This window comes from Pongo abelii, chromosome 11, assembly GCF_028885655.2.
Source record: "Pongo abelii isolate AG06213 chromosome 11, NHGRI_mPonAbe1-v2.0_pri, whole genome shotgun sequence".
NCBI classification, from domain to species: domain Eukaryota; kingdom Metazoa; phylum Chordata; class Mammalia; order Primates; family Hominidae; genus Pongo; species Pongo abelii.
Window position 1 is genome coordinate 60,386,753 of NC_071996.2, and position 15,042 is coordinate 60,401,794.

General features: G+C 40.8%; 1 long non-coding RNA gene across 1 annotated transcript in view; it reads left to right on the top strand.

Annotated features, from left to right (window-relative positions):
- LOC134759601 (uncharacterized) overlaps nucleotides 1–14,293 on the top strand; it is a 55,162-nt gene extending 40,869 nt beyond the window's left edge. The window contains exon 2 of the long non-coding RNA XR_010136042.1: nucleotides 14,066–14,293. This is a non-coding gene — a long non-coding RNA (uncharacterized LOC134759601). The remainder of the gene's footprint in view (nucleotides 1–14,065) is intronic.
- Nucleotides 14,294–15,042: the final 749 nt, after the last annotated feature.

Below are 15,042 nucleotides of genomic sequence, written 5' to 3' on the forward strand. Positions count from 1 at the left end.
CCGGGAGGCGGAGGTTGCAGTGAGTGGAGATGCGCCTCTGCACTCCAGCCTGGGCTACACAGCAAGACTCTGTCTCAAAAAAAAAAAAGGAAAGAAAAAAAAAAGAAAAGAAAAGAAAAAAGAAAAATTGCCTCATTGAAACCTGAAGAAATAGGACTAGGTTTCCACCCACCAATCCTCCGACTTAATTCATTAACGTTGCTCTTAAAGTATGTGCCCCTAAATGGGCAGATTACTCCAGACAATGTGGTATCATTAACTCCCACCCAGCAGAGTGCCTGCCAATGGAATACATGCTAAACAAGTATTTGTTGAACAAATGCAGCTGGAGACTGCACTAACATTTTTAGCAGATGCATAATAATTATATTCAGTTCAGGTGAACTAAAAATCCGTAGAAGAGCCGGGCGCGGTGGCTCACGCCTGTAATCCCAGCACTTTGGGAGGCCGAGGCAGGCGGATCACGAGGTCAGGAGATCGAGACCATCCTGGCTAACATGGTGAAACCCCGTCTCTACTAAAAATACAAAAAATTAGCTGGGCGTGGTGGCGGGCGCCTGTCGTCCCAGCTGCTCGGGAGGCTGAGGCAGGAGAATGGCATGAACCCGGGAGGCGGAGCTTGCAGTGAGCCGAGATCGTGCCACTGCACTCCAGCCTGGGCTACAGAGCGGGACTCCATCTCAAAAAAAAAAAAAAAAAAAAAAAAAAAAAAAAAAAATCAGTAGAAGATTGTAATACAATTTTTTTTTTTGAGACAGAGTCCAGGTCTGTTGCCTGGACTGGAGTGCAGTGGCGCGATCTCGGCTCACTGTAAGCTCCGCCTCCCGGGTTCACGCCATTCTCCTGCCTCAGCCTCCGGAGTAGCTTGGACGACAGGCGCCCGCCACCACGCCTGGCTAATTTTTCGTATTTTCCGTAGAGACGGGGTTTCACCATGTTAGCCAGGATGGTCTCGATCTCCTGACCTCGTGATCCGCCCGCCTTGGCCTCCCAAAGTGCTGGGATTACAGGCCTGAGCCACGCCTGGCCCTTTTTTTTTTTTATTTTTTGAGATGGAGTTTCACTCTTGTTGCCCAGGCTGGAGTACAGTGGTGCGATCTGGGCTCACTGCAACCTCTACCTCCCAGGGTTCAAGTGATTCTTCTGCCTCAGCCTCCGAAGTAGTTGGGATTATAGGCACCTGCCACCACACCCAGCTAATTTTTGTATTTTTAGTAGAGACGGGGTTTCACCATGTTGGCCAGGCTGGTCTCGAACTCATGAGCTCAAGGGATCTGCCTGCCTCGGCATCTCAATGTGCTGGGATTACAGGCGTGAGCCACCTTGCCCAGGCACATTTTAATATAAATTGATGCCAACACTGTTGTTCTTCACTCTGTATCTGAGCAATTGCATAGTGTATGAAGTTTTCCTTTAAAATTTTCTTTTAACCTAAATAATTGAATTTAGGAGAGTCTAGCCTAGATTGCACTCAGCAGAGGTGATTTTTTTTTCTACTTCATTTTTATTTATTTATTTTTTTTGAGACGAGTTCTTGCTATGTTGTTCAGGCTGATCTGAAAGGCCTGGGCTTAAGTGATCCACCCACCTCCTCCCAAAGTGCTGGGATTACAAGCATGAGCCACTGCGCCTGGCCAGGTGAGGTGATTTTTAATTTTCCATCATTCGTCATGTCAGTTATTCTTCCTATTTTGGTAAGAACCTCAAAAAAGCTATACATTCCTTCTGGGCCTTCATATGCATCAAATAGCAAAATGTTGACTGTAACAGCACAAGCGGAAAGAACCCTAGGTTACCCTATCGTTTGCTAAAAGGAATCACTCTGTTCCCTTCTATGCATTCCTAACTTGATCCACGAAATAAGACCTTCTGCCCTTGCAGAAGTGTCAGGATCATAACTTCTACTGCTTCTAGTTCACTCCTTCTACCTCCAACCATGCTTGATGGTTGGTCAATTTTGGAGAAGGAACTGAAGCTGCCTCAACAAGCCCTCTCTGAATTCCTTGAAGTTGCCTCTGTGCAGGACATGTACATTCTCCTCTTCCACCAATCACTGAGCTGCCCCTGAATAGGAGGCCAGAGTGGTTCAGCTGTGCCTATGACTGGAGAGGGATGTTTAACTGTGTCAGGCCTGGAATATTAGCAAGGATTAAGGGCCAGGTTGTGGACACATAACAAGCCGCATTCTCTTATCAGTTTAACCAAAAACAGAGGTGAGGTTTGTTTTCCCCATCTGGTTGACACCTGTGTTTACTTATTCATCGCCTCAGAACTTAGATGAGTAAGAGCAACTTGTTATTAATGGACTGTTCCCAAAGCTCAATCGTAATCGACACCCAAGATTGATTGTTCAACAGCTTCAAATCTATCAAAACATATTATTATTGAGGACTTCAACAAATTCCAGAAAAAGTAAGCCTATCATAGTCCCCTACCCTGACAACTTAATAGTCCAAACTAAAAAAGGAAAGGTAATGTTTGGTTCATTTTGGTTCAAAAGTATGACTTATTTTGAGCAAACTGATCATAATATGAAGTGATTATTATGTTCCTTTTAAAACTTTTTTTTTTTTTTTCTGAGACGGAGTCTCACTCTGTTGCCCAGGCTGGAGTGCAGTGGCATGATCACGGCTCCACTGCAAGCTCCGCCTCCCAGGTTCACACCATTCTGCCTCAGCCTCCCAAGTAGCTGGGACTACAGGTGCCCACCACCATGCCCGGAGAATTTTTTTGTATTTTTAGTAGAGATGGGATTTCACCGGTTAGCCAGGATGGTCTTGATCTCCTGACCTCGTGATCCACCTGCCTCAGCCTCCCAAAGTCCTGGGATTACAGGCATAAGCCACCGTGCCCAGCCTAAAACTTTAAAAAAATTATAAATTAACTGTTGATTAGTAAAATCTAGATGAATATTAGAAAGAATTGGGGGCCAGGCACAGTGGCTCGTGCCTGTAATCCCAGCACTCTGGGTAGATCACTTGAACCCAGGGTCTCAAGACCAGACTGAGCAACATGAAAAAACCCTGTCTCTACAAAAAATGTAAAATAATTAGCTGGGCATGGTTGCACACCTGTAGTCCCAGTTATTCAGAAGGCTGAGGTGGGAGGATCCCTTGAGCCCTGGAGGTTGAGGCTGCAGAGAGCTATGATTGCACCACTGCACTCCAGCCTGGGCAACAGAGTGAGACCCTGTCTCCAAGAAAAAAAAAAAAAAAAAAAGAACTGGCCTCAAACCTCAAACTTACACATTTGTACTTTCTGTGATTCCCACTTTTTCTCCTCTCTGAAAATCAGACTACTTACCCCTTTCTTGTCTTTGGAAGCCACTCCCATGAGCCACAGTTCCTCTGAGATTGCCCATTGTAGTAGTTAAATGGTACCTGAATTTCCTTCAGACCCATGGAGTGTAATTCTCAAGGTCTAGACACTTGAACTCATAAAAACCACCAGGTGAAATCTTGTCTCTCTTGGGCAAACTAAAACAAACTATGGCAACTGTCATTCGTAGTTTTCAACCATGAATAGACTCAGAAATACATGGTAGGTAGTAATTTGCTATTTTGCTGAGGCATTGGACTCTGGCCCACTGTCATAATTGTAAGTGACATAAGCTTGCCTAGCTGAGCCCAGCCAACAGCCTAACACGCCCGTCTCAACTGTGTGCTTCGTATTCTTACTCTTTTCTCTTCACAGTGATTATGTCTTTTCTGTTTGTATGAAAATGATGCTGAAGAGCCAGGTGCGGTGGCTCACACCTGTAATCCCAGCACTTTGGAAGGCCAAGGCAGGTGGATCACCTGAGGTCAGGAGTTTGAGACCCGCCTGCCCAACATGGTGAATCCCCGTCTCTACTAAAAGTACAAAAATTAGCCGGGTGTGGTGGCGTGTGCCTGTAATCTCAGCTACTCAGGAGGCTGAGGCAGGAGAATCACTTAAACCCTGGAGGTGGAGGTTGCCGTGAGCTGAGATTGCGCCACTGCACTCCAGCCTGGGCGGCAGAACAAGACTTTGTGTCAAAAAGCAAAAAAAAGAAAAAGTTATACTAGAAATCCTAGGAGAAGAGAAAAGGATGCTTCAGAGGAAAGAGGAAAAGAAGAGTTAGAATTTGATGGGTCCATGATGCCCCTCTCCAGAAGAAGCAGCAAGACTGTAGCAGGTGTGGTTTCCAGCCTCACTGAATCCTTCTGACAAAGAGAGAGCACCAAGCTTCTATGGACCATGTGGAATGAACGAGAAGAATAACAGAAAAAGCCATATGACCTGAAGATTAGATACATTGGTACAGATTGCTTATTTTATCAATAGATATTTCTATTCACTGGGCACACAGTTAAATTCTATTTCTCTGCCAGCCTTCTTGTATCAACTTACAGCTAAGTGGTTGAGTCTGACTGATTGAATGTGGGCTAAAGTAATATATACCACTTTAGGGCCTGACTCGTAAATATATCCTTATGATCTCTCTATCTCTACCTCTAATTCCTTTCCAGTCATAGTGGTAGGAAGCAAATGATTTCAAAGCCCAGATGATGACAGAGCCCCATCATGGAAGGGGCTTGGATCCCTGAGTCACTGCTTGGAGGAGAGCTGCCTGAGATGGCTTCCTGATCATGAACATCCACATTGGACTTTGCCTGAGCAAGGAATAAACATCCTATCTTAAGACAATGTGATTTGGAGTTTTTGGCATATGACCAGCTTCAATTACGCTGCATAATTTACATGTCTTCTCCCTCTTTCCCAGGTAACTCATATGCCTCCCAGATGTTTATATTTGGAAGGAGGGAAGAAGACCCAAATAATAACTGAGATCAAATTTCTCACCAACTCATTGGGACTCTGAGAGATGCATTTCATTTGATTTAAAGAAAATAAATTACTTTGAAACTAGACTTGACATTATTCCTCCATCTGTATTACTTTTGATTCATGGGTAAGACATAAATTGAGTAATTCTGGCCTCTCTGACAGACAGGGTTCCCCAACACATACCTAATGGTGATCTTCCCACCAAGATAAGTATTGGCTTCTTGACCTTTCACTCCCATCCTGTTACTGTCAAACCTGCTCCCTTCCTCAGTATGGTCAGGAGTCTCGGAGGTCTGGATAGCAAAGAGTTAAGCTCTTCTTTCACGTCTTTTTCTCCTTCAGTCGATTAATTAGATTGAAATTTCAACTTCAAGCTGCTCTGCTGGTCTCTAGCTAATGCTGTCACCTGAAATACTGCCCACCACACAAGAGCTTTTGACAGCAAGAGCCGCTCAAAAGCCTCTTCATGCCTCTATTCCAGGAATAACCCAAGGAAAGGGTTGATAGCTGTGAAAGCTGAGTACTGAAGCCCTCTCTGTCCACCGCTTCAAAAGAATAACTACCATCGGTCTGCCTTTATTTTGTATTTTAGCTCCTCTTTGTCAATGAAAAGTTCCTGCTCTCTATTCATTATAAAGAATAAAGAGCTTTTCAAGTGTGAGTTGCTAAACCCAGAAGGGAACAGAGCTATTTTTAAGAGGGTTTCAACTCTGAGCTGTTACATCGACCAGCCTGCCGGCAGCAGAGGTCTTCCAGGGAGGCTGAAGGCAAGAGTGGCTTCTCTTCAGGTGGGCATCTCAGGGAGGAAGCTCCTGGGGCTGAAATGGTCTAGCTCTTTGGCCCACAGGCAGCGCTGGTGACTTCGAACCTGGCTCCTCAAGACAGAGCTTGCAAGGGGGTCAGGGGAGTCACTGTGATTCTCACCTATTTGAGGTCTGCCTGCTGCCTTAGGTTTCTCACATCCACTTCCTCCACGTAGGAAACAATCTGTTTGATTCTCCTCCGGGGGCACAGGGAGGAGGGGGGTGTTTTTATGTCCTCTTCTATCTTCGTCTAGCCATATGCAACTGGCAGCCAGCACGCTTCTCTCTGTGGGAAGAGGATCATCAGAGCTGGATTCCTGACTGAAAGGAGGAACATGCAGAGTTGCCTGCCTCCTGGCCAACAGGAGTGAAATCCTCTTGGCTTGGGTCTGTCTGGAGCTCTTCTGAAGTCCATGCACTGTAGGGGCACGGATGGGCTCTCAGATTCAGAGTTAGAGGACCTGGATTCAAGTCTCACCTCTCTGAGCCTCTGTTCTCCAAGGCTACAATGAGGATAATAGTACTTTGCTACCAGAGGTGCTGCAGGGAGGATGACCCATCCTCACATGTGTATGGATAGTCTGTGGACCCTGCAGTGTCATTCGTGGTGATCATTGCTCTGAGGGTCAGTGAGATACGTGTTATAGTGTCTTTTAAGAACAGAAAATGATGCCATTGGATGACAGAGGAGATATTGAAAATTTGATAGAAACTACTAATGATTAGGAGGAATGACAGCCTGTTATCTATCCTCCCATTCCATTGAGTTCTCCCACCAGAGAAAAGGGGCAGGGAATTAAAACTATTCCTTTGCTCTGATAGCTTTTGAAAGTTAAAGACATGCATGTGTACTAAAATACTAAGAGGGAACCAAAAGGATCAACTAATTTTGTACAGAGTGGCTAAATATAATAGAGAAACCTACGTGATTATACTATATCTTGTACTACAGAGGATTTATGAGAGCTTACAGTAAATTTTAAAATTTTTATTATTTATTTATTTTTGTTTTTAATTGATACATAATAGATGTACATATTTTAGGGGTACATGTGGTCATTTGATGCATTCCTATAATCACATCAGGATAATTAAAATATCCATCACCTTAACTATTTTTCTTTATGCTAGGAACATCCTAATTATTCTCTTCTAGCTGTTCTGAAATATACAATAGACTAATGTTAGCTACAGTCACCCTACTGATCTACAAAACACCAAGTCTTTTTTCTTTTATTGTACTGTGTATTTGTATCCATTAATTACCCTCTCTTTATCACCCCACCCCTCTACCTTTCCTGGCCTCTGATAACCACCAATCTACTTTCCATCTTCAAGAGATCTACCAGTAATTTTTTTTTTTAAAGAAAACTTACAGAAAGAAAAAATACAGGCAAAATAGGATGATTAGGTCCAAGAGAAAAGATACTGCACATATAAACAGGTGACAAGGTTCTACTGTTACAAAAACAGGGCAGCCAAGTAGGCTCTGAGCTTCCAGGAGGCCAAAGCAAAAAGGGAATATGATCTGTCACCAAATTTATATCTTTCTTGAGGAACCCCTTCACCACAACCAATTTCTCATCCTTTTTTATCATAAGACTTATAAACGTGGATATTTATCTTCAAGAAGAGAATACTTAGGGAGTTTCATTATGGCCTTCCTCAAGTATTTGATGGGCTTCCAAGTACAAAAAAAAAGATTGCTTTGGGTAATTCCAGACCACAAAACTAGAATCAATGAGTGTAAGTTAAGGGGAACAGATTTGGGTTAAAAATAAAGAACTTTCTAACAATTAGAGTTGTCCATAAATGGAATGAGCTGTCTGGCAAAGAAGTGAGCTCCCTGTTACTGGAAGTGATCAAACAGAGGCTGGCTAACCATCTGTTAAGGATAAGAAGGATTTGTGCATAATGAGAGAATTATGCAACAACATAATACAAGGCTCTTCGTGACAGTTTTATTTATAATAGTAAGGGAAAAAATAGAATCAACCTAAATGTCCAACAAAAGGGGATTAGTTATTTATAGTACTTTCCTATGATTTGTTTTTTATAGATTTTTCAAATATTAAAAATCAGTAGGACAAGGACATAGAAAAAAGCTGATGATCTATTGCTAAGTGAAAAAGCAGTCTACTGAAATAGCATACGTACTGTGATACAACTTTGTAAAGAAAATTTTTGTAAACAAAGATACATTTTTTCATTTTGTTTTTTTTTCATTTTATAAAGAAAGATAATATTAAAGAAAGTACACACATGAAAACATTAATAGTGATTATCAGTATTATTTGAATTATGGGTGATTTTTCTCCTCAGGGCTTGTCAGAGTTTTCCAAGTTTTCTACTTTGAGCACTTACCACTTATGTAATTAGAAAAAAATTTCACAAAAATCCCATAAGAACCCTTCATTAGTCATTAGTCTATAGTTTTAACTAGTTGATCCCTGAAGTTTTTCAAACCTAGTATTATATGATTTTCATTTTATACTTAGGTCATTTTTTTTCTTATAAAATAACTTGTTTTTCAAACAGAACTCAACCAAATATAAATACCTCCCCAACAAATAAATAGTGGCTTAAATTATGAGGCTTAGGTACAATCTAATGCATTTCTGACAGCTAGAGCCATTTTTATCTGAAATCTCTTTTGGAAATATGTTGAATATAAATCTAAAAGTCTGTACAATACAGTAGAAAGAGCTGAGACTTGGAGTCAGACACATTTAGGTCTCAAATTTTGGCTCTGCTACATACCAGCCTTAGTTTCCTCGACTTTAATATGTGATAATAATAACAGCTAAGATTTGTAGAAAATTCAGAGTGTGCCAGGCACTGTTTAAGTGCTTTACATGCAATGGGATCCTCAAAACAATTCTTTGAGGTGAATTCTATTGTTATTTTTCAGATGATAAAAATTAAGCACAGAGAATTTCAATATATTGCCGATTTCATGCAGCTAGAGAGTGATGGAGTAAAAATTCAACCTCAGACACGTTAACCTTAGGATCCCTGGCATTAACCACTATACTATACTGCCTTATAGAGTGGTGGAGGGATTCATTAAATTAACATATATGAAGTGCCTGCTTAACAGAAATATGGGCAGTCAGTACGTTAGTTTTCTCCCTAAACTTTTCCATGGCTATTTGGCCCCAGGAAGACTTTTGATTACCTTCCCCAAAACTGTGTATTCCGCCAATACACTGGGGGAAGTGTGGCTCTGTGGTAGGTAGTTTCACGCCAAATTTATTATCAGTGGTACTCATGTCAAACGCAGGGATATTAGAAATCATGTCCCACAGGCCTCCATTCTGGGGCTGATTCTTTAATATTTCATCAATGATTTACATGGATAGAACAGAAAATAAGCTCCTAGAGCTGACAGATGATAGCATGCTGTTAGCAGATGACACCCATCGTCAGTTAGGAAGGCGAGCATCCAGGACAGGATTAGAATTCCAAATGGTCTGGCAAGATGGGGAAGAGGTGGAGGCAGAAAGAATGAACTTCATTAGCAACTATCACAGAGTAATACGTTTATTAAGAGGGAAAAACAGATTATACCAACATAGCAAGAACAGTGACTAGCAATGAGTGATTATTGCCTGAAAGAGTTAATGGTGGGAGTTACTCATAACTGGAAATGAGACAGAAAGTCAAATATGATTCTAGAAAAAGGACTGATAAATAGCAGTATGTCGGAGTAAATCAATTTTCCCAATATATACTGTATTTTTAAAAATCCCTTTTTGAGTGCTGTTTTTTTCCTCAGTGTTGTTCTGGACATCTTTGAAAAGGCACACGGAAAGCAAAAGAAGTCTTTACAAGTGCAGAATGTAATCTGGGAGGATGGTGAAGTCACCAACATCCTTTAATTGAAGATGAGTCAGTTGCTAGCAATTCATTTGAGAATCATTTACTGAGCACCATCTATGTGCCAGCCTTTGTGCTGGCTGCTGAGGAAAAAAAAAAAAAAAAAGACTTGATTTCTTCCCTTGAGGCACTCCAAGGCAAGAGGTTAATCACTTTTAAGTTTATAAAGACTGGTTATTTAGAAACGGATGAGAACTGTAAGGTGTGTCCTTTATGGCCAACTCCTACACATCTCTTTCTTTGATCTCCTCTTTATTCATTTCTTCCCTACTTTCTCTTCTTTTTTCTTTCCCTTCTTTTATGTAGTCTTTAGATCTGTGATTGGAGCCCCTGGCATGGCAAGTCAGCCAGATGTGTTCAATGGAGTCCCTTCTGAGACTATGCCAAGAGACCAAGCACCTCTCTTTTGACGTTTCAAGGTGTTTCTAAAAAATTATTTTTTGCCCTCCATATACTTTGATTAAAATGCAGACAATGAAGTAAAACCTGGGGAGAGTAGAGTAGTTTCCTAGGATGCTAAGTAGATCAGTTTGGCTGGAGAGAATGCTAGACTATATATATTATGAATTGGATCATATTAAGGAATTTGAACTTTATCTTGTTCATAATAGAAAGTCAATGAAGTTTTGTGAGAAAGCGTTTGTGTTGTTTTGTTTACATTTTCTGTAGAGACAGTGCCTCGCTATGTTGTCCAGGCTTTTCCATTTAAGGAGAATATCTTTCAACTTCTGAGTCCCATTCTAGACCCATTATGAGTGCTTCTCTGACCTCCTATTGCTTGTTTCTCTTCATTTGTGTTGCTTGCTTTGAAATGAAGGTTTGTGAGAAGGGGAGTGACAAGATCAATTTAGAGTTTTAGGAAGAGAAACCTTATTGTGGGAGATAGAATGGGTTGTTAGGGGGCAGCCAGGCAGCAAGGGTCCTGTTAGGAAGTGATTACTAAGGTATAAAAAAAATAAGGCCCAGAGTTAGGCAGCAGCAGTTAGATAAGGCAGAAGATTTGTGGATGTGAGAAACATGTAAAATAAAAAATTAATAAGATTTGGTGCCTAAGTAAAGATAAGCATTAAAGGAGAAAGGAATTGAAAACAACCTATAGGTACTAGACAAGGACTTTGGAAAATGAAAATATCATTATCCAAAATAGAGCAGTGGGAATGTGAAGGTGGTTTGTGGCAAAGAAACCATGATAGGTTCAGGGCTAGACAGGTTGTCCTTGTTTTGATGGGATATATAAATAAAAGCCATATATCCAACAGGGATCTAGGAATAGATTTCCTAGGAGATCATTCTCACAGAGATAATAGTGTGTTTTGGACCTCTCCACCTGTATATCCCACTGACACATCACAATCTACATGCCTAAAACTGAACTTTACTGTCATTCAGAAATGCAAAGCTCAATTTGCATTGCTCTTCAAGGTGAATCATGCTTTTAAGTACCCAGGCTACCAAACTCAGTTACCTCTGGTGTCTTCATCTCCCACAAGCAACTAGTCACCAAAACAGTGGATCCTAAGAGTCAAATATGTTGTGTGTCAATTCCCATTGCCATAATTAATACTTCCATGATTTGTCCCCTTGGCTATCACAACAGTTTTTGTGTTGTAATGTTTAAATTTTCTGTAGAGACAGGGTCTCGCTTTGTTGCCCAGGCTGGTCTCAAACTCTGGGGTTCAAGTGATCCTCCTGCCTCAGTGTCCCAAAGTGCTGGGATTAAAGGTGTGAGCCACTGCACCTGGCCCACACCAGTTTTATAACAGATTTTCTTGCCACATAAGTTTATTTTTCCACTGCTTAGAGAATGGAATTCAAAGTCTTTCTGGAATGAACCTACCTGTCCAACCTAATCCCTGAGAATCTTTATACAGCCCCAACACAAAAGCCCCACCAGCTTCTTCCTTTTCTTTCATGATGCCAGGCATATCTGTGCCTGGGGTGCCTCTATTGATGCTATTTTATTATTTTGGAATACCTTTTTCATTTAAGGAGAATATCTTTCAAGTTCTCGGTCACATGCTAGAACCATTGTGAGTGCTTCTCTCACCTCCTATTGCTTGTTTCTCTTCACTTGTGTTGCTTGCTTTGAAAGCAAGAGCCTGAACCAGGCAGGTGGGAGTAGACGTGGGAAGAAGCAAAGGGCATAATAAAAATCTAAGCAAAGAATTGTGGGGCATAGAGAAGGAAGAAGTCAAAGAAAAACATGTCAGTCTTGGCTGCTCTTGGTTGACTGGGAAGAATTACAGTGTACCAAAAACAAACAAACAAACAAAACAAAACAAAAAGAAGGAAAGATTAATTTCGCTCTGAGCAGGTATGGGATGAGATACTAGCAATGAGTATAAATTGGGCTAACTGATAAGTGAAAAGTTTTACAGAAATGAGAAGGGTGTTTCAAGCCAGAAAAAATATTTGGAAATTATATGCAAAGAGGTGGTACCAGATGTGTGATCTCCAAAGAAGAAGCTGTTAGAAGACCAGGTCTGAGGAGAGAGCTACAAGCATGTTATCAATCTCAAAGGTGAGAGGAGGAAGTCCTATCAGCAAAAGAGCCTGTCATAGACTGGCCATGGAGGTGAAATGATGAATTTTTTAGTTTTCTTAAAAGGTCATTGTTTTGGTTTTTAAAATTTTATGAGAAATTTCCAATTTCTGAGATGTTGTGCTTTTCATTTGAGGAAACTGCTGATTCTCTGCTCAAATTGAGCTTCTTTTGATTGTAAATCTTAACAATTAGTGGTATGAAAACTCATTGTTTTTCCTTCAAAAGAGGGATTCCCTTCTTAAGTGAAGATATCTAACTAAAGTTTTGTAAGAAAAAACAAACCAAAACTAACAACCGTCAAAAATTAGGCCGTAGCTGGGCGCGGTGGCTCACGACTGTGGTCCCAGCACTTTGGGAGGCTGAGGTGGGCAGATCACCTGAGGTCAGGAGTTCGAGAGCAGCCTGGCCAATATGGTGAAACCCTGTCTCTACTAAAAGTACAAAAATTAGCTGGGAGTGGTGGCAGGCGCCTGTAATCCCAGCTACTCAGGAGGCTGAGGCAGGAGAATAGCTTGAACCCAGAAAGTGGAGGCTGCAGTGAGCTGAGATCGCCCCACTGCCCTCCAGCCTAGGCGGTAAGAGCGAGATTCCAGCTCAAAACACAACAAAACAAAACAAAAAAACAAACTTGGCCATAGAATTTAAAACAGAATTGGTTAGTAGGGGCTGTTTTTTCACACGATCTGTAACATACTGGGGTGAGGTGGTGGGCTGGAATAAGATGTGTTAAGAATTGATTCAATTTGGTCAAACCATAGTTTCTGGAAAGGCTACTGTTCTTTTTTTTTTTTTTTTTTTTTGAGACGGAGTCTTGCTCTGTCACCCAGGCTAGAGTGCAATGGTATAATCTTGGTTCACTGCAAACTCCACCTCCCAGGTTCAAGAGATTCTCCTTCCTCAGCCTCCCAAGTAGCTGAGATTACAGGCATGCGCTACCACGCCTGGCTAATTTTTGAATTTTTAGTAGAGACAGGGCTGGCCAGGCTGGTCTCGAACTCCTGACCTTAGGTGATCTACCCACCTCAGCCTCCCAAAGTGCTGGGATGACAGGCACGAGCCACCACGCCTGGCCTGAAAAGAACCTCTTCTTAGCATGAGATTCTTTGTTGTTTTTATAGATTTATTGAAATAAAATTATTATTAAAACTACATATTTTTATTGAATATTACAAAGAAATGTTAAAAAAATAAAAAATATGTTTGTTGTAAAAACAACTTAATCCACAAATATGGAAGTAAGCCCCACTACCATATACGATTTGGAATACACCCTTTTAGACTTTTCTGAATACATACACAATCATATATACATACACCTTTTCTGTAAGTGATTTGCCCAACTTCCACCATCTTATTGCCTATTTCCTGCTAAAAGTAACAAGCTATAGCAATTAACGACGACATTAATAAAGGTTACATTTGTACAGCACATCCACACATATTATGTTTCACAAGTGTTACAGGTTGAGTTACCCCTTATCTGAAAAGCTTGCAACCAGAAATTTTTTGGGTTTGAGATTTTTTTCCAATTTTGGACTATTTGCATGTACATGATAAGATATCATGGGGATGAGACCCAAGTCTAAACACAAAATTCATTTATGCTTTATATACACCTTATACACATACCTGAAGGTAATTTTATACAACATGTTTCGTCATTTTTGTGCATGAAACAGTTACATTGAACCATCAGAAAGCAAAGGTGTCACTATCTTACCCACCTATGTGGACAATGTGTGGTTTTTTGGCATCACCATCATTCTTGACTTTGACTTTATATGCTACAGATAAGCAATTGTTTTCTTACACTTATTCACACATACATACAGGAAAAAGTATGACATACAATTAATACAGGGAAAAAATGATGTGTTTGGGGTAACTGAGCAACACAGTGACATCATCAGGATATTTGTACCAACTGTCAACAGCAAAACAAACAACTGTGGGCTTTCTGTCTCCACCTACAATTAAAAGGTTTGGATTAAAAAGTTACTGTACACTGTACTTTTTTTTTTTTTTTCAGGTGAGAAGAAACATCAGAAGCAGTTGAGGGACCAGGAAGTGGGTCCTCTAGCAATGAGGAGACATTCTGCTGGATAGCTTTTTAAAATGTTTCCTCCATAGTCATCTGCCTCATTAACAATGGTTTTTGTCTTAGAAGCCTCTGATTTTATTAACTGACATGACTTCTTGTTCTGTTATGAATACATGCTGCTTTCGTCCTTCAATAAGCCCATCACACATTTTCAGCATGCTGCCTATAGGTACTTTTTCTGTAATGTTAAGATCAACTTCATTGTCACCATCATCCTTTTGTTGTTGTTGTTTCTTTAAATTTTCTTTGTAGAGACAGGGTCTCACTCTTTCATCCAGGCTGGAGTGCAACGGCTTGATCATAAATTATAGATCATAGCTCACTGCAGCCTTGAACTCATGGGCTCATGTGATTCTCCCATCTCAGCCTCCCAAGTAACTAGGACTACAGGTATGTGCCTCCATGCCCAGAAAAGTTTTAATTATTTGTAGAGATGGGAGTCTCCTATGTTGCCCAGGCCAGTCTTGAACTCATGGGCTCAAGTGACCTTCCATGTTGGCCTCCCAAAGCACTAGGATTATAGGTGTAAGCCACCATGCCTGGACTATCACCATCATACTGATTCAGAGTCATTTCAGCTATTTCACCATTGGTTGATAAATGAAAAACTGGAGACTTATTATTCATGTTAAAAATTTCTTCAATATCCACTTTTTCCAGCTTACTTACAACAGCCTCTGAAAATATATTTTTTGCATATGTAAGAAGGTCAGAGACATTTTTTTCTCACTCAACATATGGAATTCTTCAAAGTCACCACTTTGTTCATCATCAACTCTGAACATAGTGGCAGGCCAGAGGTTGTGTCAAGCATGTACACTGTGCCTTTAGTCATTGTGTTGCAAGTGTTGGCAACAGCATATATGTCATCTTTCATGCTAAACTCCTCTTGAAAATCTTCCACA